The sequence below is a fragment of the Xenopus laevis genome, chromosome 6S (assembly GCF_017654675.1).
Source record: "Xenopus laevis strain J_2021 chromosome 6S, Xenopus_laevis_v10.1, whole genome shotgun sequence".
In the NCBI taxonomy this organism is placed as follows: domain Eukaryota; kingdom Metazoa; phylum Chordata; class Amphibia; order Anura; family Pipidae; genus Xenopus; species Xenopus laevis.
This window is the reverse complement of record NC_054382.1, coordinates 80,648,128-80,674,214: the sequence shown is the minus strand read 5'-3', so window position 1 is coordinate 80,674,214 and position 26,087 is coordinate 80,648,128.

Genomic DNA, 26,087 nt, shown 5'->3' with positions numbered 1-26,087 from the left:
AAAGTTTTGCTAGTCAGAAATGAACAAATTTACGCCAGTGAAACTGCCAGAGTTAGGCTACATTTTAGTGAATTAGCATAGTGGTAATACATTTACACTTCGCAAAGTGGTGCCCTTCGCTGTTGAAAATTTGCCCTTTAGTGAATTTGCCCTATGGTGAGGTAGGCCTCTACTTCATCACTTTCAGCAACTAACATCTCAACTCTAGTAACTCGTACTGAGCAACAGTAGTGTGTGTCAAAGCTTTCATAACTTCTTCCATTCTGGTAAAGTTACATGGTGGATATATACTGATATTCAAACAAATCATATTATTCACTTACACTATTCTTTCAGCTCTGCTATTTATTCAGTGTCCCAAGTTTTCAGCAAGTAATCACAAATGTAAATGTATACAGTTAGGACATTCAGACCATGTACTGTGTGTAGAAGGTTGGGAACTGCAAGCTCACAAGGCACCATTATCTACCTGAGAAAAAACATGATCACCACAGTGTTAATACTAAACATTTATGTCTTAATATGAATATAGAACTTTGTGGAGCATCAGTAATCTACCACATACCACCAATCCTCAGTAGACACCTATTATTTTTTATGGGCCATAGCCAGCAAGCCCTGAATATTCCTTGTCTGTCTTGCTGGGGTGCTCTCAAAATCGAAATATCTTCTGCACATTTTGTTTATAGTCTGTTAGACAGGCTCTAAAGCATCCTTTAACTGAAACCTAATCATACTCCAGTTCTAATAAAATGTATTCTACATAGTTACATAGTTACATAGTTAAATTGGGTTGAAAAAAGACAAAGTCCATCAAGTTCAACCCCTCCACATGAAAACCCAGCATCCATACATACACCCCTCCCTTCTTTTAATCAAATTCTATCTACCCATACCTATACTAACTATAGAGCTTAGTATCACAATAGCCTTTGATATTATATCTGTCCAAAAAATCATCCAAGCCATTCTTAAAGGCATTAACTGAATCAGCCATCACAACATCACCCGGCAGTGCATTCCACAACCTCACTGTCCTGACTGTGAAGAACCCCCTACGTTGCTTCAAATGAAAGTTCTTTTCTTCTAGTCTAAAGGGGTGGCCTCTGGTACGGTGATCATCTTTATGGGTAAAAAGGTCCGCTGCCATTTGTCTATAATGTCCTCTAATGTACTTGTAAAGTGTAATCATGTCCCCTCGCAATCGCCTTTTTCCAGAGAAAACAACCCCAACCTTGACAGTCTACCCTCATAATTTAAGTCTTCCGTCCCTCTAACCAATTTCGTTGCACGTCTCTGCACTCTCTCCAGCTCATTTATATCCCTCTTAAGGACTGGAGTCCAAAACTGCACTGCATACTCCAGATGAGGCCTTACCAGGGACCTATAAAGAGGCATAATTATGTTTTCATCCCTTGAGTTAATGCCCCTTTTTTATGCAAGACAGAACTTTATTTGCTTTAGTAGCCACAGAATGACACTGCCCAGAATTGGACAATGTGTTATCTACAAAGACCCCTAGATCCTTCTCATTTAAGGAAACGCCCAACACACTGCCATTTAGTGTATAACTTGCATTTATATTATTTTTGCCAAAGTGCATAACCTTGCATTTATCAACATTGAACCTCATTTTCCAGTTTGCTGCCCAGTTTTCCAGTTTAGACAAATCACTCTGCAAAGTGGCAGCATCCTGCATGGAACCTATAGTTCTGCACAATTTAGTATCATCTGCAAAAATAGAAACAGTACTTTCAATGCCCACCTCCAGGTCATTAATAAACAAGTTGAAAAGCAAGGGACCTAGTACAGAGCCCTGCGGTACTCCACTAACAACACTGGTCCAATTAGAAAATGTTCCATTTACCACCACTCTTTGTAGTCTATCTTTTAGCCAGTTCTCTATCCAGGTACAAATACTATGTTCCAGGTCAACATTCCTTAATTTAACCAGTAACCTTGTGTGTGGCACTGTATCAAATGCTTTAGCAAAGTCTAAGTAAATCACATCCACTGCCATCCCAGAATCGAGGTCTCTACTTACATTCTCATAAAAATAAATTAAGTTAGTCTGGCAAGATCTATTACGCATAAAACCATGCTGGCACAAACTCATAGTATTATGATTTGCTATGAAGTCCAGTATCTTATCCTTTATTAACCCTTCGAAAAGCTTTCCTACCACTGACGTCAGACAAACTGGCCTATAGTTTTGAGGCTGAGAACGGGATCCTTTTTTGAATAGAGGCATCACATTAGCAATTCACCAGTCTCTTGGCACTATGCCAGATCTCAATGAATCCTGAAAAATTAAGTAAAGAGGTTTGGCAATCACAGAGCTAAGCTCGCTAATTACCCTGGGATGAATACCATCTGGCCCTGGACCTTTGTTAATCTTAACATGTTCTAGTCTCTTTTGAATTTCATCATGTGTGAACCATGCATCATTAGTTGTATTACTAGAATTGGGACTGTTAAGAAGGAAACCTTCACTTACTGGTTCCTCATTTGTGTAGACAGATGAAAAATATGAGTTCAGAATCTGCGCTTTTATTTTGTTTTCATCTACCAGCTGACCCCCCTCTGATAGTAAGGGTCCCACCCCTTCCTGCTTCATTTTTTTACTATTAACATATTTAAAAAATAATTTTGGATTTTTTTTACTGCTTGCTGCAATATCCTTTTCTATAGCAATTTTAGCTTGCCTTATAGCTTCTTTGCATGATTTATTGGCCTCCTTGTACCTTATAAATGTTTCGGCTGTACCAGCTAACTTGAAAGCCTTAAAAGCATGTCTTTTCTTACCCACCTCAACACCAACACTTCTATTGAACCAAAAAGGTTTTGCTTTGCAACGACGTTCCTTGCTTACAAGTGGAATATACAAGTATATTTATTAAGCAGCATTTTAAAGACTTCCCATTTTTGTTCTGTGTTTAACCCTGTGAAAAGCATTTCCCACTTAATATGTTGCAGAGATGCCCTTATACTGTCAAAGTTTGCACGTCTGAAATTTAGTGTTTTAGTTACTCCCTTATAGAATTGCTTCTGCAACAGAATCTCAAAGGAGACCATGTTATGATCAATATTCCCTAAATGCTCACCCACACAAATGTTAGAGATGAGTTCAGTATTGTTAGTTATTACAAGGTCCAAAAGAGAGTTATTCCTAGTAGGTTCTTGAACGAGCTGGAATAAAAAGTTGTCATTCAGCATATTTACAAACCTACTAGCTTTTTCTGTCTTAGCAACCCCATTACCCCAGTCAATGTCTGGATAATTGAAGTCACCCATAGCAACAACTTGAACCAGCTGTGAAGCCGCTTGTATCTGCAAGAGTAGCTGGGCTTCATACTCGACACTTATACGAGGTGGTTTATAGCATACACCAATGATAATTCTTTTTGTTACCTTTTGTCCAGTCAAAATCTCTACCCAGAGTGATTCTACACCCTCACCAGTGCCAGCTATTGTTATTTCTTTAGCGCATGGCTTTATTTCAGGCTTTACATACAAACACACTCCTCCACCCTTTTTAATCCCTCTGTCCCTCCTAAAAAGGGTGTAACCATTTAAATTCACAATCCAGTCACATGTTTCATCCCACCAGGTCTCAGTGATACCAATTATATCATTGTGGGAGTGCTTCAAAGTTCTGTTATGATTTTTTTTGTATGTTTCCACCCTTTGACAATTAATAAATTCCAATTTCTTCTAAAATCACCTCTGCACTGATGCCTCCATATTAATCTCTGTCTAAAGCCTGCCAAACATTCAAAGACATGTTCGTTTGGTGACATTTTTCCCCAATATGCCTGCCTTAAGCTAAATTATTAGATCACAATGCAGGGAATATAGGGTGTTAGAGTGAGGGCCATATCAACGAATCAATGTGGTCCTTGTCCTGATGGGATTTTTAAACCAGCCTGATGGATATCCCCATTCATGGACAGATTAGCTGATGACTGGAGGGGCTGAATATGAAGCTTACATCTGCCACAGAACTAGAAGAAACATTTTTCTCCTCAAATTGAATATCACTCTTACGTTTGTGCTGGGGGGGCACCTCCTCTGTCACCTACCCCATGTCCAGTCCCCTCTCTCGCACTGTTTCTTCTATTTGGGCGTGGAATTGCGATGTTTCATACACGTTCTGAACTTAACTACCACCTCTTACAAACATTTACATATCATTACTAAACTCCAGACCTCTCACCTTAACTGTCTTACTTATTGCACTGAGGATTCCCAGAGGTTTTTACTGCTACATATGGGATGTTAACTTTAAGGAGTCATGGTCAACAAGATACTGAATGATGAACTGTTGGTGAGAGTTATGTGCTGAAAGGCAAGAATGTCTTTACAAAAAGAGAGCAACTATTTACTTTTACTTATACTGAGTATTTACTTAGTTCTAGGACTGCTATTTGAGGAACCGTAATAAGCAAATGGTGTGTAAGATTTCCAGCTCATTGATATTCACTAGATATTTTCCCTCAACAAAGCTCTCTTCGTGTAGTAAAAGGCATTGGGCACTGAGTGTGTCACAGAGTAGACCATTTTCATAACAATTACTTGGTTACTTTCCAAGGCCTATAAATCAATTTGCTGGGTCTAGAGATGTGACATTAGTCAAGAAGAGCTCAAATATTACCTATATGGCCGAGCAATAACTAACTGCAGAAAGCAAAATGATAAGAAGAAAAGCCAAGAAATAGAATGAACATTTTGCAATACAGTATAATATTATTTATACAATTACACAGTACATTTTAAATACTTATAAGACATGTTTGCAGGTAATTGTGTTTTTTTGTTGCAAAAAAACATTTGTCTGCATTTACAATGTGCAGATTTTTCTACTTTTAATTGTTATTGTTGTTTTTAAGGCGATGCATACTGCAATACAATATAGAGTTATGGGATCTCTTATCTGGAAACCTGTTAACCAGAAGACTCAGAATTAAGGGAAGGCCATCACCCAATGAAAACACAGCAGTTAACCAGCATGAGGACAGATGCATGTGGGAAAAACGCCTGTACTTTTATTAAGCGAATTGATGCAGTGGTGTGTATTCACTTAATATATGTGCAATGGTTTTCCCTACATGCATCTTTTCTCATTGTGCTGGTTAATTATCTATACTGATGATGGTCAGACTCTCTATACCCAGCACCGGGTAAATTTGAATAAAGAGGGTAGGTTGTGCTGGTGGTACATATTCCAGTATTGTCCACAGAGCCAATATTAAGCAAATTATTTTAAATTTTAAGCATAAAAGCTATCGGCCGAAATGTTTTTTTAGCAGACTTACGTTAAGGGGAGCCAAATTATAGAATGAACCTTTATCAGGAAAACCCCAGGTCCCCAGCATTCTGGATAAATTATCCAATACCTGTATCAAAGACACAGTTTTGTATGTGTTTATGAAATACTTTAAATGTATTTGCAATGGCAATGTTCCATCTATTTGTACATGCTCCAACATTGTTTTCAGTTACTATCATAATGTTTTTTGTTTTTTTTAAGGGATCTTATCTCTGTACAAATAATATAAATATAAATATAGCACCTCAGCAAAGCAAGACTGCATGTGTATGTAGTACATGATATGCATACATAGGAACACTGGCAGATCACAGATCTAGAATATGCCTCCTTGGCTTAATACTACGTGGAATCAGTTATAGATCGTGGTAAAACAAACTTAACTGATGTTTACATATCACATTCTTGATGATTTATATGCCTTAAAACAGAGCTCATACATTAACGCTGATTGCACAAGTGGCAGAGAATCAATAGAAACCAAACACACTTACTTCAACCATTTCAAGGCTCACAAATGCTGAAAAGCATCAGTACTAGAGTTGGCATGCATTTCCCATTTAAGTGATTGGGAGGTGCCAGTACATTTGCCTGTAATAATTATACTTGATGCTGAGTTGAGAAGTCAAAGATAGGAGGGCGTATATTTTTTTTACTCCAAAAATATACTGCCTGCACCGAAACATGAGATTTAGCATTTTATGTTGAAATCTGCCACATCTGCAGCCTAGAGAGAGTGGAAAAGGTGCAGTGGAGTAGAGGAATCTCAGCTTGCGGAGTATGGCCCTGCCTAAGCCGATGTGTGTGTACAGTAGATACAGATACCAAAATACTTAGATATCCATGCTTACTCTGAGTTTTGCATTTGTCCAGTTATCAGGATGAAAGAGTGCCTAACAGAGAAATTAACATAAACAAATAAAGCTAGTTTTGCAGGGGATTTTGGGGTGCTTCTCTGGGCTTTTATATCTATGGTGGTCACTACACATAGGTTGGGATGTGTACGAGAGTGATGTGCTTATGTTGAGACCTTTTTGGTTTTATTGCCCTGTCCACATGAACCCTAATATCTTGTATGCAGGTAGGTCAAGGGATACAAGACAAACCAGCAAACTGGCACCATGTCAGGAGTCATAAACTTAAGGGGTGTCTAATAGGTAATATAAAAGCATAAACATTACACTGTTTACACTGCACAAAAATCACTCTACCATGAAAAATGTAATTCCTGAACCAACAAGTATATTTTTATTAACTTGTAATATTGGTGTGCAGGAAGCCATCTCAGATCATTTTGCCTGATCCTGTGCTTTTAAAAAGAGCCAGCACTTCATGATGGAACTGCTTTCAGGCAGGCTATTGTTCCTCCTACTCAATGTAGTCGCAGTGGGACATGCATTTTTACTATTGATTGTTGTTCTTAGATCTACCGGGCAGCTGTTTTTATGTATCAGGGAGCTGTTATCTGGTTACCTTCCCATTGTTCTATTGTTAGGCCTTTGGGGGGGGCAGGCCTTGTTGACCTGTGTCCATATATTTTAGTATAATAGGATAAAGGATGGAGGGGCACTCCTCATATTTGCACTGTATAACTCCCCAGGCTTATCTTGCTTTTGATTTGGAATTCAATGTATTAATATATAGTATGTTTTCATATTCAGTGAACTGGTATAAACACACTCTACAGAATAATAGACATCTCTGGTTATTCTGGTTACAAATATTACAATAATCACATCTGCCACATATCAGATAAGTTACCAACATTATTTTTCTCTGAAGTTATGAAATGCACCAGCTATTTTAAAACACTGGTAAAAGAAAAATCCATTGTACCCCTTGCTGACTGGCTAATGAATAATAAGATCTAACAGCAGGAATGCCATGGCGCTAATTTGGTTGCAGTCCATGCTTCAAATCCACTGAATTGTACTTCATTAATATAAAAATCTGTGTAATCAAATAATTAGCAAGTTTACGACATTAAAAGGTAGTAATGGCTTGTTTAATGCATAGAGATCAATACACAAATCTAGCAATAGTTAATACTACTAATATACTTCCAGAAAAATCATTTACAACATTTTTGCAGTAACTGTGCTTACATTCTATATTATATGTATTCCACAAATTAATCTATCCACTGTCTAGGTGTCTTTCTCTGAGACAGTTGTTTATATATGCCTATGTAAATAAATGCTCACAGAGACAATGGGTGGCTTTTTGTAAATATTGTTTATTTTACTATGCTTGTTGGAAGTCACACACCAGGATGAACATTTACTTTTTGTCAGCTTATGGGTTTTAGCATAAAAAAGAAATTATAGTTAAAATACAAGTATTTACAAATTAAACCAGATTTTAAGAAGAGATTTTAAAGCAGTGTTTCCCAGACTAAAGCCTGTATCACTTTAGAATGTTGAGACTCCCTGCTTCTCATATACAGTCATATGAAAAGTTTTGGGAACCCCTCTCAGCCTGCATAATAATTAACTCTACTTTCAAAAAAGTTGTCTTTCATTTCCCAGGAACATCTGAGTACTAGGGTGTTTTCTAAACAACGATTTTTAGTGAAGCAGTATTCAGTTGTATGAAATTAAATAAAATGTGAAAAACTGGCTGTGGGTACCCTTGTAATTTTGCTAATTTGAATGCATGCAACTGATCAATACTGATTACTGGCAACACCAAATTAGTTGGACTAGCTCCTTAAAGAAAACCTACCCTACATAGACCCCCTCCCTCCTCCCACCCAGCCTAGCTGCCCCCAGCGGAGTTCATTGGTGCCATCTTCTTCTCTTAGGTATTTTTTGAAATGAGACTGGTGAAGTGGCACGTGCGCAGTTGGAGCAATTTTCTGTTTCACGACAACTGCGCATGCGCCGAAAATTCATGAAAATTGCTGAAGCGATGGTCTTGTTCCGAAGATTACCAAAGTGGCTGAAGATAATAACACCGGTGAACTCTGCTGGACAGAATCTGTACAGAGGGTTTAGTAAAGAGTTAGGGGCATTAGCCCGGGGGGGCAGCTAGGCTGCGGGGAGGGGGGTCTATGTAGGGTAGGGTTTTTTTAATTAAAGGTTTGTTTCTCCTTTAAGCCTTAAACCTTATAGGCAGGTGTGTCCAATCATGATAAAAGTCATTTAAGGTGGCCAATTGCAAGTTGTGCTTCTGTTTGACTCTCCTCTGAAGAGTGACAGTGACATCCTCAAAGCAACTCTCAAAAGATCTGAAAACAAAGATTGTTCAGTATCATGGTTTAGGGGAGGGCTACAAAAAGCTATCTCAGTGGTGTAAGGAATGTAATCAGGAAATGGAGGGCCACAGGTCTGGCAGGCCAAGAAAAATACAGGAGCTGCATATACAGAGGATTGTGAGAATGGTTACAGACAACCCAAAGATCACCTCCAAAGACCTGCAAGAACATCTTGCTGCATATGGTGTATCTGTACATTCTTCTACAATTCAATGCAATTTGCACAGAGAAAATCTGCATGGCAGGTTGATGAGAAAGAAGCCCTTTCTGCACTCACGCCACAAACAGAGTCGCTTGTTTTATGCAAAAGTTCATTTAGACAAGCCACAGTCATTTTGGAATAAAGTGCTTTCGACTGAAGAAACAAAAAATTTGTTATTTTGTCATAACAAAAAGTGCTTTGCATGATGGAAGAAGAACACCACATTCCAAGAAAAACACCTGCTACCTACTGTCAAATTTGGTGGAGGTTCCATCATGCTGTGTGGCTAGTTCAGGGACTGGGCCCTTGTTAAAGTCGAGGGTCGAATGAATTCTACCCAATATCAACAAATTCTTCAGGATATTGTTCAAGCTTCAGTCACAAAGTTGAATTTACACAGGGTTTGGATATTCTAACAAGACAATATCATCAAAAATCTATGGGATGATTTGAAGCAGACTGTCCATGCTCGGCAGCCATCAAATTTAACTAACTGGAGAGATTTTGTTTGGACGAATGGTCAAAAACACCACCATCCAGAATCCAGACACTCATCAAAGACTATAGGAGGCGTTAAGAGGCTGTTATATTTGCAAAAAGAGACTCAACTAAGTATTGATGTAATATCTCTGTTGGGGTGCTCAAATGTATACACTTATATATTTTCTGTTAAATATATAACAGAAAGGCATGTTATATATTAAAAGGAAGTTGCTACTTTGAAAGCTCAGCCAATGACATAATATAATATAAAATGTCATAGTATCACATTGCATTTGGCCTTGCTTGTTTATGTGTCGAAGCTATACAAACATTTATATAATTTAACATATCCTCATGACTAACTGAAATGTTGGTGCTGGTGTTTCAGATAGGTGAGAAATGAGTCTTGATTAAGAAAAACATCTAGGTAAAAAAAAATAAGTTCAGAGCTCTGGATTGGGAGGCCCAGTACAGGGTGGAGTGTGGATGGCATTTGTCCAAGAAGGTTTATTATGTTTAATAAATTAATTATAATGATTCATACAGCCAAATAGAACCTCTTTTGACTGTGTGAGATCTATTAACACAGTTTGGCGTTTGCTCTACATGAAAATGCTTTATGGGTTAATTTGGTGCTTACCTCAAATATAGTGTCCGTGGAGGGTTGGTATTAGGTCATAGGTCAATAATAATAATAGATAATTTCTATGCTGGTCGCTGTATACTTTCCTCTTCTGAAACTTATGGTTTAAAATGCTTTGGATTTGTGTGCCATATGAACCAGAGGAGTAAGTAATCCAGCAGCACACTGATTTTTGGTGTGATAAGTGGTAATTTGTTTATTTAGCCCACATACATACAAGGTAAGGGCAACGTTTCGGACCCCACTGGGCCCTTTGTCAGGCTTGACAAAGGGCCCAGTGGGGTCCGAAACGTTGCCTTTACCTTGTATGTATGTGGGCTAAATAAACAAATTACCACTTATCACACCAAAAATCAGTGTGCTACTGGATTACTTTCTACATTGTATGCTGGACCCGGTGGGCAGGAAAGGGTCAACCAGACTAAGCACCTGATACCCTGCACAGGGTTTTCTTGAAGGGTCGAGCACTCCGAACTTTGCACATATGAACCAGAGGAGGTGATATTGAGTGAAGAACACAGTTAACACCAAGAAGTTGTTAGGAGAACAAAGAGGGCTGCTCTGATGTTTTTCTGGTTAGGAAAAAATGTACAATTCAAACTTCATTAGAACAGCATTCTCATCGATTTGAATTATTTTAAAGGTTTACTTATCTTTAACAGGTGTTGGCATGAAAAAAGGCAGCCTAAAAACCAGTGCATTTTACACCACTTTTCATTACAGACATTTTTCTGCAAACTTGTCTTGTGGATTTCAATAGGTTATGCCTGGTATGAAGTGGTGTTAAGAAATAGTTTAAATTACATTGTTAGTCTTGCTTTAAAAATCTTCTTTGTAATGGATTATTCCTATGATATTGATGCATGGTATTTTAATGTGTATGGAAAATAGCATGATAAGTTCCACTTTTTTTATTGGTGAAAATGTATTTATAAATCTGCCTCTTATGCGCATTTTTTTTTAAAACGTATATCTGTTTTTAATGGCTTGGCATCGTTTTTCTGTTTCATAACTGTGCTACTTTTCATAACATTGTGTTTCTGACTATAGTCAAGGTTTCTTTCTTTTGTTTTACTTTAATTATGTCTTGGAGTCTAATAATTACATCTTTTGAAAGGGAGCTATCACAACATGTTTTTATTTCAGTTTTTAAACCTTGTGCGACATTAGATAAATTAGAACCGACATGAAAAACAAAACTGGTTTACTTTCTTTTCATCTTTATGTAAAGCCATAATTTGGTTGGCACTTGTTCTCCTGCATCATTTTAGGTGCATACCCCAATTTTCCACAATCTGTGCCTGTGTAGAACAGTATATAGAAATATGGCCTTGACTTTATAGACAGACAGGCCTTGCCATTTTATGATTGAATGGTAAATGGGCATAATGAAAAGTAAGTTATGGATCAGCACGGTCTTTTGTCGTACCACATGCTCATACAGGTATGCAAGTTTTTTATGAGTTGGGGATCCTGAAAAATCACACTCTGGAAGCTGAGAATAAGGGAGCAGTTTGGAGAGGCCGAACATGGCTGCTAGTAATCGATATGGTACCTAATTCACAAACAAACGAAAAAGGAGCTATAACTCCCACCCAATCTATGAAATACTCCCAACATCTTATAACTGCAAGGATGGAAGTGATGTTCCGCAATTACAGGGCAGCCTCAATTGGGAACACACGCAGCTTTTTAACAATGCTGAATACAAGGGAGAACCCTTTGTATTTCCAAGTTCTAATCTGGTTCTTTGATCAAGGTGGTCTTCTCTTTTGAAAAGTGTATTTATCCTGAATTTTCTATTTATTTATCGCATTGTCACTTTAGCAAGTGTTTACAGGATTAGCACAAGTCACTTTATTATCATCATTGATGGAAACACCTCCAATTCATTTTGTATTACTTCACTGAAGAGTAATTGATTTTGTAGTACTTTATTTTACCTGTTTTTTTTCTGTCTTTCTCTGGGATGAATTAGCATTTTTAAGTAGTAATTTATTTAAAAACATATCTTGTTCATTGTACAATATTAGAAATTGGTAGCAATTCTCATTGCTTTGATGTAAGTTGGTATTATAACCACTAGTGAATGGTTATTCTGTTTCTATCCTCCTTCTTGTTCCAGATAATGGATATGGTGTCAGGCTTTCCTGTCCACTTTAAATAGCATGTAACCTCTATTGACTTTGCCTAAACATGGAGTAAAAACAAACAAACCAAAAACAACAACACTTACAACAAACAGTGCACATTTTAAAATTGCAGTTATTATAAATATCATTAAAATTCCTGCAAATCCATACGTTTTAACTGGGGTTTTGGCTGCATTGTATTGAATATATAACCATTAGGGGGCACATTTACAGGGGTCAAATTTCGAAGTTGAAAAACTTCGAAATTCGACCATCGTATTTGATACTTCGATAGTCGGCCGTTTTCGAGTGAAGTAAAAATCGTTTGATCAAGCGATTTAATCCTTCAAATCGAATGAATCAAAGGATCGTACAAAAAAAACCTTTGACTCCTAAAAACTTAGCCAAAGACTCAGAGAGGTTCTAGAAGGTCCCCCATAGGCTAAACAGCAATTCGGCAGGTTTAAGGTGGCGAAGTGTCGAAGTCAAAGTTTTTTTTAAAGAGACAGTACTTCGATTTTTGAATGGTCAAATTTGTGACGTTTTTTCAATTCGAATCGAATTTTGGCCTATTCGAAGCACCCAAAAATTACTTTAAAATTCAAAGTTTTTGAAATTGAAAATTCACTTCGACCCTTAGTAAATGGGCCCCTAAGCCTTGTTAAGGCACCCCTGTATGATAGTTCAGTTTATGATGGTCAAATGTCACAGGTTAGGTAAATTTATTTAGTCAAATATCATTCTGATGATTACATTGGTCTTTCAAAAGGAAAGGTTTCTTCTAGACCAGTACTTCATTACAAACAACAAAATCCCCATTTAAAAAATGGTTTTGGGTTTTACAACAACAGAGAACTTTAGTCCACTTTTATGAAAATCAAATGTGCTAAACTCCAAAGATATGAAGTTTGGAAGAACAATGATTTGGTTCACCGGATAGCATCTTGATTATCAGGAGACTTGTATCTACGAACTTAAAGGAGAACCCCTACCCTACATAGACCCAGCTCCCTGCTACCCCCCAGCCTAGGTGTTACCCTAAGTAAATGCCCCTAACTCTTTACTTACGCCCTCGTTGCAGATTCAGGGCAGCAGAGTTCATGTGCGCCATATTCTTCTCTTCGCTAATCTTCGGGAAAAACGGCGTGTCAACGCAGGCGCAGTTGGCACAATCTGCCGGTCCCGAAGAAAGCCAAGGAAATTGCCGAAGCACTAGAATAAGACCAAAAATTACCGAAAAGAAGAAGATGGCGCCCGTAAAAAGGGTTTGGTTCTCCTTTAAAGGGACATCTTTAGTTTTAGATTGATAGATGGTCAGAGTAGTAGTTTGGGCACATATACAGCAACTTCTGGGGAAGTTGGGGTGATGTAGTTGGGTAAGGGACAGGTGGGACTATAATTTTTGGGGCTTTAGCTCAACATTTAATGCTGTATGTTTAGCAAAGGCATCAGAATACCTTCTATTGCATAAAGGCTTTCATCATATAAGCATTATAAGGTATTTTTTTCTCCTTTTAGTTCTTCTCAGGTCCCACTCTTTCCTTTCCGGTTTTTCCATTATAGTTATGTTGTAACACCACTTGTTATGCTTTTTAATATAATGATAGTGTTTTATATTGCAAAGGGAGTATATTTACATATTGTATTTTAATTTTATAGTTTGACCATATAAAGAGATTTGTTTCATGCTATAAATGTATAAAAGTGTAAAAAAAGTATTTGTCTACCGGCTGAAAGTGAAATAAATTTACCTTCCCCTTTTCTGAAGAAAAAACAAAGTGCTACAGAAATGGAATAAAACACCTCCAGTCTCTCAAAGACATGCTGTTATTTTCTTGAAGCATTTTAGCTAGGGAACTTGTGATTTAACATATCACTTCCATTACGTAACCTGCATCTTACATTTAAAAAAAATCCATTTACCATTATCTTTCATCATCCATATACATTTGAAGTAAATTACTTCAAATTGTATTTGAAATACCACACTGGCAGTAATGAAAGCTATTTTGCTCCAGGCACCATTTTAAAATAGTATGAACATAAAAATGTAGCCTGCATCATTAAGTTTATTTGAGACTGGTGAGAGTAAAAATCACCATGTAAGTTCTAATGAGATGTGTTTTTCATTCCAGTTTAATAACCCAAGACTATATTCATTTTCTAGTGAAAATATATCTGCTCAAAGCGGCCGATCTGATTTTAAAAATCCTGACGTTTCCAGAAGATAGAGCTTTCTGAGAAGCCGGGTGCAAAGCAAATTCTTTAATACACTGGTGTGGAGCATTTTCCTGAATAATTAATATGTTCTGTAAAAGAGAGCCAACCTTCATTAATAATTCTGCTTTTTTTAAGTTGGCATCAGAGAGCTGCTCTGCATCGTCATTTATCAGATGAATGTCAATATCCTTATTTTCTCAGCCAACAACTTGCGGTGAAAAATAAACATTTTTATTTATGGCTCAGTATAAAAAATGCTAGAAATAATTCATAGATGCTATAGCCCTGCCAGATATATTTCAGTTACATGCAAAGAAATTGGGGCATCAAATATGAGAAAGAGAACCACTCTGTCAGTGCCTTTGATCATATATTTCCCTTTGGATTGCATTAGGATACATCTATGATTAAAACCAGGGGATATATTCAAAGATTAAAAGATGTTCTATACTTCAGTTTGCTGTTAAATATGCTAAAGCACGGCCCACGGCTACAGAAAAGACAAATGTCTGTTGCTTTCTAACCACTAGCACATTAGAATCACATTTTAAAAGTCCGTTGATATATAGTTCTAGGAGATGAGTCGGTCTAAGACTGAAGTGAATGTTTATTTGTTGCAACTAAACAGAACTTCCATTTTGTTTGCTGTTAACCAAGCTAATAGTAATTGTCAGTGCAGTTGTCAAAACACAGAAATTCATATATATTACATCAGCTGTGCAAGGCCTTGTAATAAAGTATAGAAATGACATGCCCCAAGCTGGTGAGCTGAGTGTAAAATAAATGTGACCTGCCAATAAGCTACAAACCTGCTTTCTTACCTATCACTCTTACCTTTCCAAGAATAGATCCAGGAAGTGCATAGACAGTAAGGGGCATATTTATTATGCTGTGTAAAACTTTAAGGGCTGAGACACGCGCTCAGATTCGGGGAGATTAGTCGCCCAGCGACAAATCTCCTCTTCTTCGGTGCAAATAACCCCCCCCCCGAAACTGCCTCCCACATCTACCCAGTTGATATGCTTTCCTAAAGTAACCAGTTTTTGAAAAAGGCTCTGAACACCAGGGGGCTCATTTATAAAAACTGGGCAAATTTGCACCTGGGCAGTAACCCATAGCAACCAATCAGTGATCAGCTTTTTTAAGCCAGCTGCAGAAAGATTGGTTGCTATGGGTTACTGCAGAGATATACAAAAGTATGTATGGACCCCAAATGAAAATAATGCATATATATATTTTCACCTAATCCAACAAGGGAAAAGACAAATTTCTTTTGTTTTTTTTGCACACACAGTACAAGTGCTCCTGAAATGCATCTACTGCAAATGCACTCTACTAGAACGGGGGGCACTTTCGAGGAAGGGTGAAAATGGTGGTGTGGTACCCATCATTACAGAGTAACCTTGGACTGTAGGTGTACAGGGCCAGGTATGGGATCCATTATCCAGAAACCCATTATCCAGAAAGCTCCGCATTATGGAAAGGCCATCTCCCATAGACTCCATTTTATCCGAATAATCCAAATTTCAAAAAGTGATTTCCTTTTTCTCTGTTATAATCAAACAGTTCCTTGTACTTAATCCAAACGAGGATATAATTAATCCTTATTGAGAGCAAAAACAGCCTACTTGGTTTATTTAATGTTTGCATGATTTTCTAGTAGATTTTCTAGGTACAAAGATCCAAATTACGGAAACATCCATTATCCGGAAAACTCCATGTCCCGAGCATTCTGGATAATAGGTCTCATACCTGTATGTGTAATGGATGAAGTACATGTGTGTGCATTTTATCCTATCAGAAAACAGCAAATGGATCAGATGCATGTGGGTGTGCATGCTTATTGGGGTTTTTCAGTCTGATTGAGTTACAAGACACTTTTATCCTTGCCTGCAGGCCATACAGAGCAGGATGGAGCTTATAGTAGAATAACATGATGATGATCTTTAGATAATTAAATCATTGAGATGTGCAACAAAATGACTGCTAAGATTTGCCCATATACAACAATCTCTGGAAGATAATTTGATATAATTGGGGTGATTTAACTTACACTCCACAAAAAAGTCCCTTAGGGCTCATACTTATGGGTATTTTTATGTGAATTTTAAACTGCAAAAATGCATTATGGGCATATATATGTCTGTGTCAGTATGGGCCCTTTAAATCGATAGTGTGCTTTTTTATTCCTGTGCCCCCTGTTGCTGAACACAGGTTTAAGCGCTTGTGAGAAAGAGCCCTAAGTGGGTTTTTGCCAGTTACAAATGCAACTAGGGATGCACCAAATACAGGATTCGGTTTCGGCATTCAACCTTTTTCAGCAGATTCGGCCAAATTCTTTCTTGCATTCTTGCATATGTAAATTAGAGGCGGGGAGGGAAAACACGCGACTTTTTGTCACAAAACAAGGAAGTAAAAAATGTTTTCTCCTTCCCACCCCTAATTTGCATATGCAAATTAGGATTCGGTATTTGGCCGAATCTTTCACGAAGGATTCAGGGGTTTGGTCGACTCCAAAATAGTGGATTCAGTGCATCCTTAAATGGAACCCTCTATTTTATCGATATCTGAATGTGTACCAAGTGAAAGAAAATGCAGCATGTGGCATCTTAATGGATTTTCTCTAATTAGAGATTCTGATAACTCACAACTTTGGTTTGGTATACTGTATATTTTAGTATAGAACAAACACATGGAGATTTGTTGCCTATGATAAATCTATCCTGCCACTGGTGACAAGTCTGCCAAAAATGCCTTCCCCTTGCCTAAAATAAATTATTCAGCAATCCAAATTAATCACAGTAACATTGCCTTCTTTTCCCGATATTAAGCTGGATCACCATTATGATGTTTTGGCAAGGAGAAAGCATTTTCATGAGATTTCTTGCACATAGTAAACATGAACTACAGGTATGGGATCCATTATCTGGAAACACATTTTCCAGAAAATCTGAATAATGGAAAGTCTCCCATAGACTCCATTTTATCCAAATTTTTTAAAATTATTTACTTTTTTCTGTAGTAATAAAACAGTAGCTTGTACTTGATCCTAACTAAGATGCAAAACAGCATATTTAATGTTTACTTCATTTTCTAGTAGACTTAAGGTATAAAAAAAAAATTCTGGAAAGATCCGCTATCTGGAAAACCCCAGGTCCTGAGCACTCTGGATAAAAGGTCCCGTACCTGTACCACAACAAATGTCCATGTATGCCAGTACTCTGGGAATTCTTCTGCTTTTGGCCCATATGTAATAGTACCTTACTTTACAAAACCATAAAAAAATCCCTGTAGCTGGTATTGTGTGTCTCGTGTGTATACATTTGATTAGATGGCAATTTTATTAAAATGAGAAAAAATATCACAATGAGGACTAATATTTCTTACAGAAAATGTTTCCGTTTTAAGTACTAGCAGCATTGTGTGCATATAAGTGTGTTATTTTCTGGTACTTTAATGTAGACAAGCAAAGGTAGTGTAAGAGTCTTACCGATGCGGCGGGGACACCCGCCGCATGGTCCTCGAGCCGGCGCCATCTTGGAATCTAGGGCGCACGCCTCTTAAAGGCGCAGGCACGCTGGCGCATTTGCACCAGCACGTTTCTGACGCCTGTTTGGCGCGAAATTTGAACCTATTTAAGGCCCATTCAGTTTCCCAGCCAGTGCCCGTGATAGAACTTGTTTCTAGTGGTTCCTGAGCCTTGTGCGTCTGATCTGTTCTGTATCTAGTCCGTTTGATTACCCGTGTTTGACCCAGCCTGTTCCTGACTATTCTGCATTCTGTATCCTGACCCTCGCCTGCCTACGACAACTCTTCTTGCTTAACCCCTTGATTGACAACACGGTTTGACCCTTGCCTGCCTGACGATTCTTGATATCTGCCTGCCTCGACCTTGCCTGTCTGACGATTCTCTTGCCTGCTCCATTTGTACCGTGACCTTCGGCCCAAAAGACTCTGCTAACAGCCGTGCCCCTTCGCCAGCCAGAACATCTCGCCTTGCACCCCTCGTTAAGTCCAGGTGGCACCCAAGTAAGCTGAGGGCTCCTCCCGAAGCCCAACGGTGGTCACACTACTGGTGAAGCCGAGCCGAGACCAGGGTGCTTGGCATTTGTTCTGGTATCGGGTGCCGGCCGTGACAGGTAGTTCCCCTTGGACAATCATTAATGCACACAGGGCATTTATCAGCCTATTAAATTTGACAAACACTTCAAAATCCACGATTGTCCAACGGGCAGTTCCTCTGCTAGTTGCCTATTGATATTATTGCTTTATATCCTCATATTTTCACAATTATCAGAAATTCCTTACTGCATGTGAAAAGATATAAATACCATTGCAAAGTCCTTTCCAATTCTCTAATCCAAAAAATATACATATGTTCCTTCATTGACACAGGTACACAGGAATTGAATATTAATAAATCCCAGGGCTGTCTGGTTTTTACATCATGACCAAAGGCTGTGATTATAGACTAATTAACACATTCAGTTGGTGTGTAAAATGAATCCTCTTACTGCAACAAATACTGCTAAAATGTAATGTATGTGACACAGGCAGTTGTGTTTGGAAAGGTAAAGTGCATTTGAGTATAGAATGCAGGCTAAATAAGAATGATCTGCTAAGGCTGATGTTGTATTGCTCATTTATTTGTACAGTTTGTTGTGCAGAACATTTACCATTTTAAGTATCATTTGAAAGACATACTCCAGAACCAAGATGGGCACACCCTCTTAAGACTTATTCCCCTCTAGAAAATTTGAGCCTGTCCACTTGCAACTTACTCCCCAAACACTGAAAAAATGTCATGTCAGCATCCCTCCCAACTGTCCTGTTTTTAGAGGGACAGTCCCTCTTTTGACAGCTCAACCCGCAGTCCCTAGTTTCTATTGGAAAGTCCCGATTTTCTCTGCATTGAACAGACAGAAAAAGAAACACAGCAGCAGATAAGATACTTTTATACCAATTTTGAGATAAGCAAATAAGTAATTATAACAATATAAGATAACAGGTCTCTTGGGAGAAGATAGACTCACAGCTTACAGGGCAATTCACCTTCACTAGAAAAACTGTAATAACTGAAGAAAAACACAGAAATATGTTCAAACTTTCATAACCTGCCAAATTTATTAAAATGAACAATCAGTCCTGTCAGCAGATTGACAGAAGAAGCAGCCAATCAGAGTTAAGCTGCTGAAACTACTGCACACACACACACACACACTTGCTGCTTCTGCCAGGAGTGTGTATGATATAAAATAAGGAAGTGCAGCAATCACTGTAGCATTTTTGGGGGTCGTGACCCCCTAACAGGGGGCCCATGATGAAAGGAAGGCTCAGCAAAGGGTTTCATCTGAGGCGAATATCTCATAAACTGCACATTTCTGTTAAACAATTACATGGCAAAGCTTGTTATTTTTACATGAACTATTAAAGTTGAAGTTTCCAAAATCAATATTTTTTTCTTCTTTTAACTTGGGCTGCTGGGTTAGTAAATATATATTAAAATATTTGGTAATCTTGATAAAAGAGGATTTTGTCAACATAGTCACAAAATCTTATCTGAAATCCATTGTTTACAAAAGTGTATGGTCCATCGTCTAAGGGAATCATCACAGGGCATTTTGCTACTGTAGGTCACATAGGAATCATTCTTATATGTCTTTAAAGATGATATTAATGGCAGGTCAGGAGATGGGAAAGTCCGATCGTACAATGATTCGTACAATCGGATCTTTGCGTCTATGGCCATTTTAAGGGAAGCCTAGACCAAGTGGACCTTCAAGAGGGGCCATGCCGTAGGGCTTAAACTGAAAATGTTTGACAACTGCTGCTTTAGAGTATGCAAGCATAGGATTAGAGTCTGGAATATTCCTAAAAGGGCACAGTAGTATTTTGTATATTGCTACTGACTATATATAGCTTATGTTAACTTATGTTTCTCTGCATAATCACGGGTACTGATGGTCATGGTTTAATGTGTAGATGGTGCTTGTGATGGAGGTGCTTGGATTAACTAAGGGAGCTTGTCAAATTTATCTGGTTCACACAGCTGAAATATAATCTAATCAGGTGCTTCTTTGCTGGATGGTATACATCGAATGGTATAAATTGAATGACTCCCCTTTATTGAATATATGCTCAATGGAACCTTATTACCAACTGTTTATTTTACCCTTCATTATGCATGCTGGTTGCCTGTTTATCTTCTGGATATGTACTAAATAAAGTACTTTAACGTTTGTAGCTCCAATGTACTCATCCAAAGAAAAAACAAAATTTATTAGCCAGATGCTGCATGTCTAAAAATACAATGTGTGTGTACCTTATGCATTATACTGATGATTACTGCATTTAAACTCAAAGGGGGTTATTCATAAAAGTCAGATTTTTTTCTGGTCGGACTTTTATAGGTGAAAATACCATTTTGTGTTAAAAATCAGAATAAAAGTAGAAGTTAATGGCAGTTGTCCCATTTACAATTGGAATATATCCTGCTCTGCGCTGGGTTCGGTATAATAATCCATAGACTTCACAGGTTTCGGGCGTCAAATCTGAAAAAGTCTTACACACTCTCCTACTAGCTGTACTAGTTATTTATCATATAAATCGGTAACTTTGCCTTTCCACACACACAAAAATACATATTTTAAGGGGCAGATTTATCAAGGGTCGAATTTAGAGTTTATGGGAGTTTATAAAAACTCACATAAAGTCCAATCAAATTTTTTCAATTCGGGTGAATGGGATCGACCGGCAAAACTCAATTAATGACCCCCTGTAGGTGGTTGTGGGTTTTAGGCCAGTTTTCTGCAATATAATATTGGGACTTGCCAGTATACAATATTATAATGGAAATAGGGTCATGGGGTGATCCATAAGTGGGTGATCAGAATGATACCAAGCATGAGGGGTGCCTCAAGTTCCAATCCCCCAGGAACCATCCCTCCTAACTGGTGGGTATAGGCTGGCCCTGTTTGATATCATAATGAAGCACGTGATCTCCCCAAAACCAATATGTGAGTTATGAGCATGTGAATCCTTTGACTGTAAAATGGGGTGAAATGGATCCTTTCCTATAATCCACATATTTTCTCATAACTCTCCCCCCAGCCGTTCTAGGTTAAACAAATCAAAAGAATGGACTGGCCCAGCTTCCTTGTCCAAATGGTGTCACTCCATATCCAGATATGGATAACACCTTTGCATAGCCCCACTGCGGAAGTGTCTAATTAGGAGTCCCTTTGTGGACCCAAAAGCAAATGTTTCCAAATGTGTATGTGTAGATATGTGTATATTGGTCTGTGTTGCTCTGGCATGACAATACCAATACACACACACTACACATACACATACAGTATGCACTTGTAAATAAAGTCTCCAGATCCTAAATAGAATATATAGTAAGAGACAGATGGTATTGACACCGCAAATTCATTCAAATACTCTAAAAGGCAGTGGGATATATTATATACAGTGAGAGGCAAACCAGTCCCCAATACTTCCATTCCGTCACCCTTAGAAAAGTATATTACCTGAAGGCTGGAGAAGATTTCAGTATTGTGTAGTTCAAAATGAACTTGGAAATCATCGGCATTGCTAAAAAAAGCTCCCATGCTCTTAATGGTAAGTATGAGAATAGTACCCATTCAGGAGAGAAAGAGCAAAATCTGAGCCATAAAGTACCAGGTGATAAGGGTTGAATAGGTGAGGCAACTGCTGCCAAAAAGGATTTCAATTGTGCTGTGCTGGCTGTTTCTAAAAGCAGAGGATCATGCATAATGCCTGAGATGGCTGAACAACTCATAATTATTATTATTATTATTAATAATAATAAAACGCCATAACAATCATAATAGAGTCCCTTTAACTAATGACTGACACTGTAATTGCCACTGATGTCATGAACCACAATGTGAGGGGGTATTTTGAATGCTGTGTGCCATGAGCCTAAACAGTTACAATTGTTATTTAATATGACTTTTGCCAGTTTGCAAAAGTGTATCTGTTCATAATGTTTCACACAGTACATTAGCAACAGGGCAACCTAAGGCAAAATGTTCCTGTGTATGCTTTTGATTTGTAGTTCAGTAACATGCATAGGGTCACATTTAGTGATGGGCGAATAAATTTGCGAAACGCCCGAAAAAAATTCACCGGCGTCAAAAAAAATTTCCGCCAGCGTCGAAAAAAAATGGACGGGCGCCGTTTCGTGAATTTTTCACGAAACGAAACGGCACAAATTCGCCCATCACTAGTCACATTTATTAAGCCATTATGCTAGTTAAATGAAGGACCCCGCTGTTTCCTCCCCAGGGCCATATTATATTATATTTCACCACTAGAGATATATATAGTTGTTCCACAACAGTGTTACACTGTCCAGAGCAGCTATTGTCACAACCACACAGTTTTTTTTCTATTTCATTCAGAATCATTAAGCATTTAATTTCAAGAGTCTAACAAACTTTCTACACACTCTTGGAAGATAGAGAAAAGAAAAAGCACGGTGTACGTAAGCACGAAAACATGGGTTATTGGTTTTGAAAAGAGTAACTTTTTGATTTTGTGAAGACTCACTTGCACAGTGCAGTTAAACACAGTGCAAAAGCAACATATTCAACCTAACAAAGGTTAGTAGATATTGCATAACTTTTCAAACAAATCTGTGTAGAATGGCCCATAAGTAATTAATCTGGCTTGTTACTTGCTTTTCTTATAATCATTAAGGTACAATCATTATTTCAACACAAGGTAATGTGGTGACTGTTGTTGCCTTCCTGGTGAACTTAGTGTGCTAACTTTCCCTTTTTAATCCTTGTGTTTGCTTCACCTGTTCAAAGATGGTCTTCTTGCCAGAACTCCACCCTTTGCAGGTGCTAATCTTACAGAGAAAATAAAACGTCTGCATCTCATAGCTGCTGGGATGTTTGCAAGCTCATTTTTATGCAATTAAGGCAAAACGCAAATGTTTGTTTCAGGCGACTCCTTATGATTGTGAATCATCAAGTTGTTCTTGCACAGATCAAGCGATTGGTTTCTGCTTCATATGGGCACATGTAATGATAACATTTCCCATAACGTTATACCTGCCTTTGGGGTTGTTAACTAAATCACTGGTCTCTTTTCCATATTAATTTTTACAAATATTTTTTACAAAAATTCCCCAAATACCAGAAGATGCTGGTATCTGCAAATATGAGTAATAGTTTATCCCCCCCAAAGTGATGCAACAATCAGTGAACTGCAGATAGTTGCATCATAGCCCTGCCCCCTGATGGCACCAGTCCACCGCTGAAATGTCACAGACCTGCCCCCACAATGGTAGTGCTCCCCCCATGGACTTGGCCGGGAGGTGGCAACTCTACTTCCCTCTGCTCTTCAGCCCCCCCAACCCTCTCCCCCTCTCCTCCGACGGGGTGTGTGCACTAGGGCAGTCACACCCCCTGCACCCCCATTAGTTCCACCACTGTAGATAAATCTGTCCCTGAGGGTTTGTGATCAATTCAAAGTCCCTCAAATGATGATGTTTCCGGTAATTATTCTGGCTTAAACTGGAAGACTGAAACTGAATTTACTAATGTAAAGTCAGTGAGTGTAAATGCTCATTGGTGTATAAACCAGTATTTCTGCCTTATGAATATTAAATATTTTACTTGAGGTTAGCCAGCTGGACATTTTAATAAAAAGCTACTCATTTATCTACATTGGGCACATTTCTAGTTGGGCAGCAACCCAGGGCAGCAAATTTAAATGTTGCTATCATTGGTCTACTGGCAGCTCTATGTTTCTAATTAACATATTCACACCTTTGATTTTACTATAGACTGAAACATGTATGGCTTTGTGCTGATATTGGTTTTGCTTGGTCTTAAGGAAATGCATTTCTTGGAAGTATATAACTTAAGCATCTGAAAAAGGTAGTTTATTTTATTTTGTGAATTGAATCCTTTTACATTGTGTATCTCAAATTCAGCAATGGGGCTTTAGATTGTTTTGCCTCCAAAATAGATTCAGGCAGCTTAGTTGGGATCAAGTACAAGGTATTGTCTTAGGGGGTTATCTATCAAAATCTCGCTATTTTCTGAAAACTACTCCAACCAAATCCGCACTGACTTCCCCCCCATTTATCAATACATTTTCACAAATTTTTTTTGTGCGGAAAAAGTCACGATAAAATCTTAAAAGAAAAATCTGAATCCTATGATTTTTTCGAATTTGGCGTCTGAAAGCTATGTTTTTTTCATAAAATGGCCCAAAAACTACTTTTTTCCCCCCCAGAAACCCAACACAACGGGACATCTGCCATTGACTTTTACATGTTCTTGGCAGGTCTGAGTTGGAGTACTTTTTTCATCAGACTTTTAACATCATCAGACTTTAATAAATCCCGAAAAAATCGTGTTATTTTTCTCCAAAAAATTGTACTTTCCCCTTTAAAAGTCCAACTAGAAAAAATGTAGAGCTTAATAAACCCCCAATTTCTCTTCACCAAAGTTTGCCTCACTTCACCAGGTGTATTTTCACAACACATTTTCATATTTACTAAAAATCGTAAGTTCGCTTTTTCAAGAGAAATGTGGTCAATTTTCTCCTGGAGAAAATTCTTGGTGAAAATTTGCCAGTATATTTCCCCTTACAATAGTAGTTTTTCGTTACAGAATTTTTTCCATGGAGAAAAGTAGCACGGAAAGGGCGATGTTGATGAACATCAATGAACTTTGTTGAAAATCGCCTTTTTGTCAAAGTACACTTTGACAAAAAGGGCAATGTTCACACTGATAAATTATCAGATTTCCACAGAGGCAAAAGTTCAACTGGGTGAAAATTCACCTGGTGAAACGGTGCAACGGTGGAGGTTTTTCTCTAGCAAATTGTCTTATCTTTTAGTAAATTGACAATTTCTCTGCAAAATTGTCATTTTGCCAAATTTTCACCAAAAACACAATTCACTGTTTAGTAAATGTGCCTCTGAGGGAGATGGCCTCCCAGTAATTTAGAGCTTTCTGAATAAATGCAGAATGCCTTTATTAATGAGTATACTTTTTTGTCTACAACATAAGAATATACCTGACCTAACAGAATGGAATTTGACCTGTCTAACTGTCATACTATCTATTGACCTGTCTAACTGTCATACTATCAGCAAAAAGGAAGAGACTGAAGTAAACCAACAAAACACTCTATAAACAACCCAAAGAGCGAAAAGAGTGGCCAATAAACAGGCAATGATGAAAGACAACTAGATAAGATAGGCCCAAAATCAGCAACAAGATAGAACATCCAGACAGACCAAAAAACGACCCGGGCAGGGCAATAATGAGCAAGACCCAACAAAACAGAGAAATGGACAGGAATACTGACTGTATGTTCTCTTGCCTTTGTATCCTGTCTTCCATGTACATAGATACGGTAACAAGCAGACTTGGAATATAGTTATATAAGCTGCCATTTAATTTGTCAGAGTCTTTCTTATTTAAAATTCAATATGCAGTTCTAAATTATATTTTTGGATTATTACTTTTATAAGAAGACGCTTTCTGTTAACAGCCTAACTTATCTGTTAATAAAAAGCATGTTAAGAACTCTGCGGCAGTACAGATGAAGACTCTTCACTTTCCTTTCATTACATAAATAACACCAGCTGTGTTGGGAGGGTGCCCCCCATTCCTGGTGGCATGAGACGGAAACATTTAACTGTGTTGACTGTTTTTTAAGGACAATGGGCCAACTATTAAACCATAAACAAGGAGCACTTTCAATCAAGGCTGGCATTGAGCACTGCAACAAAATGTAGAAGTTTAAATCAGTTTTTGCTTTATTTA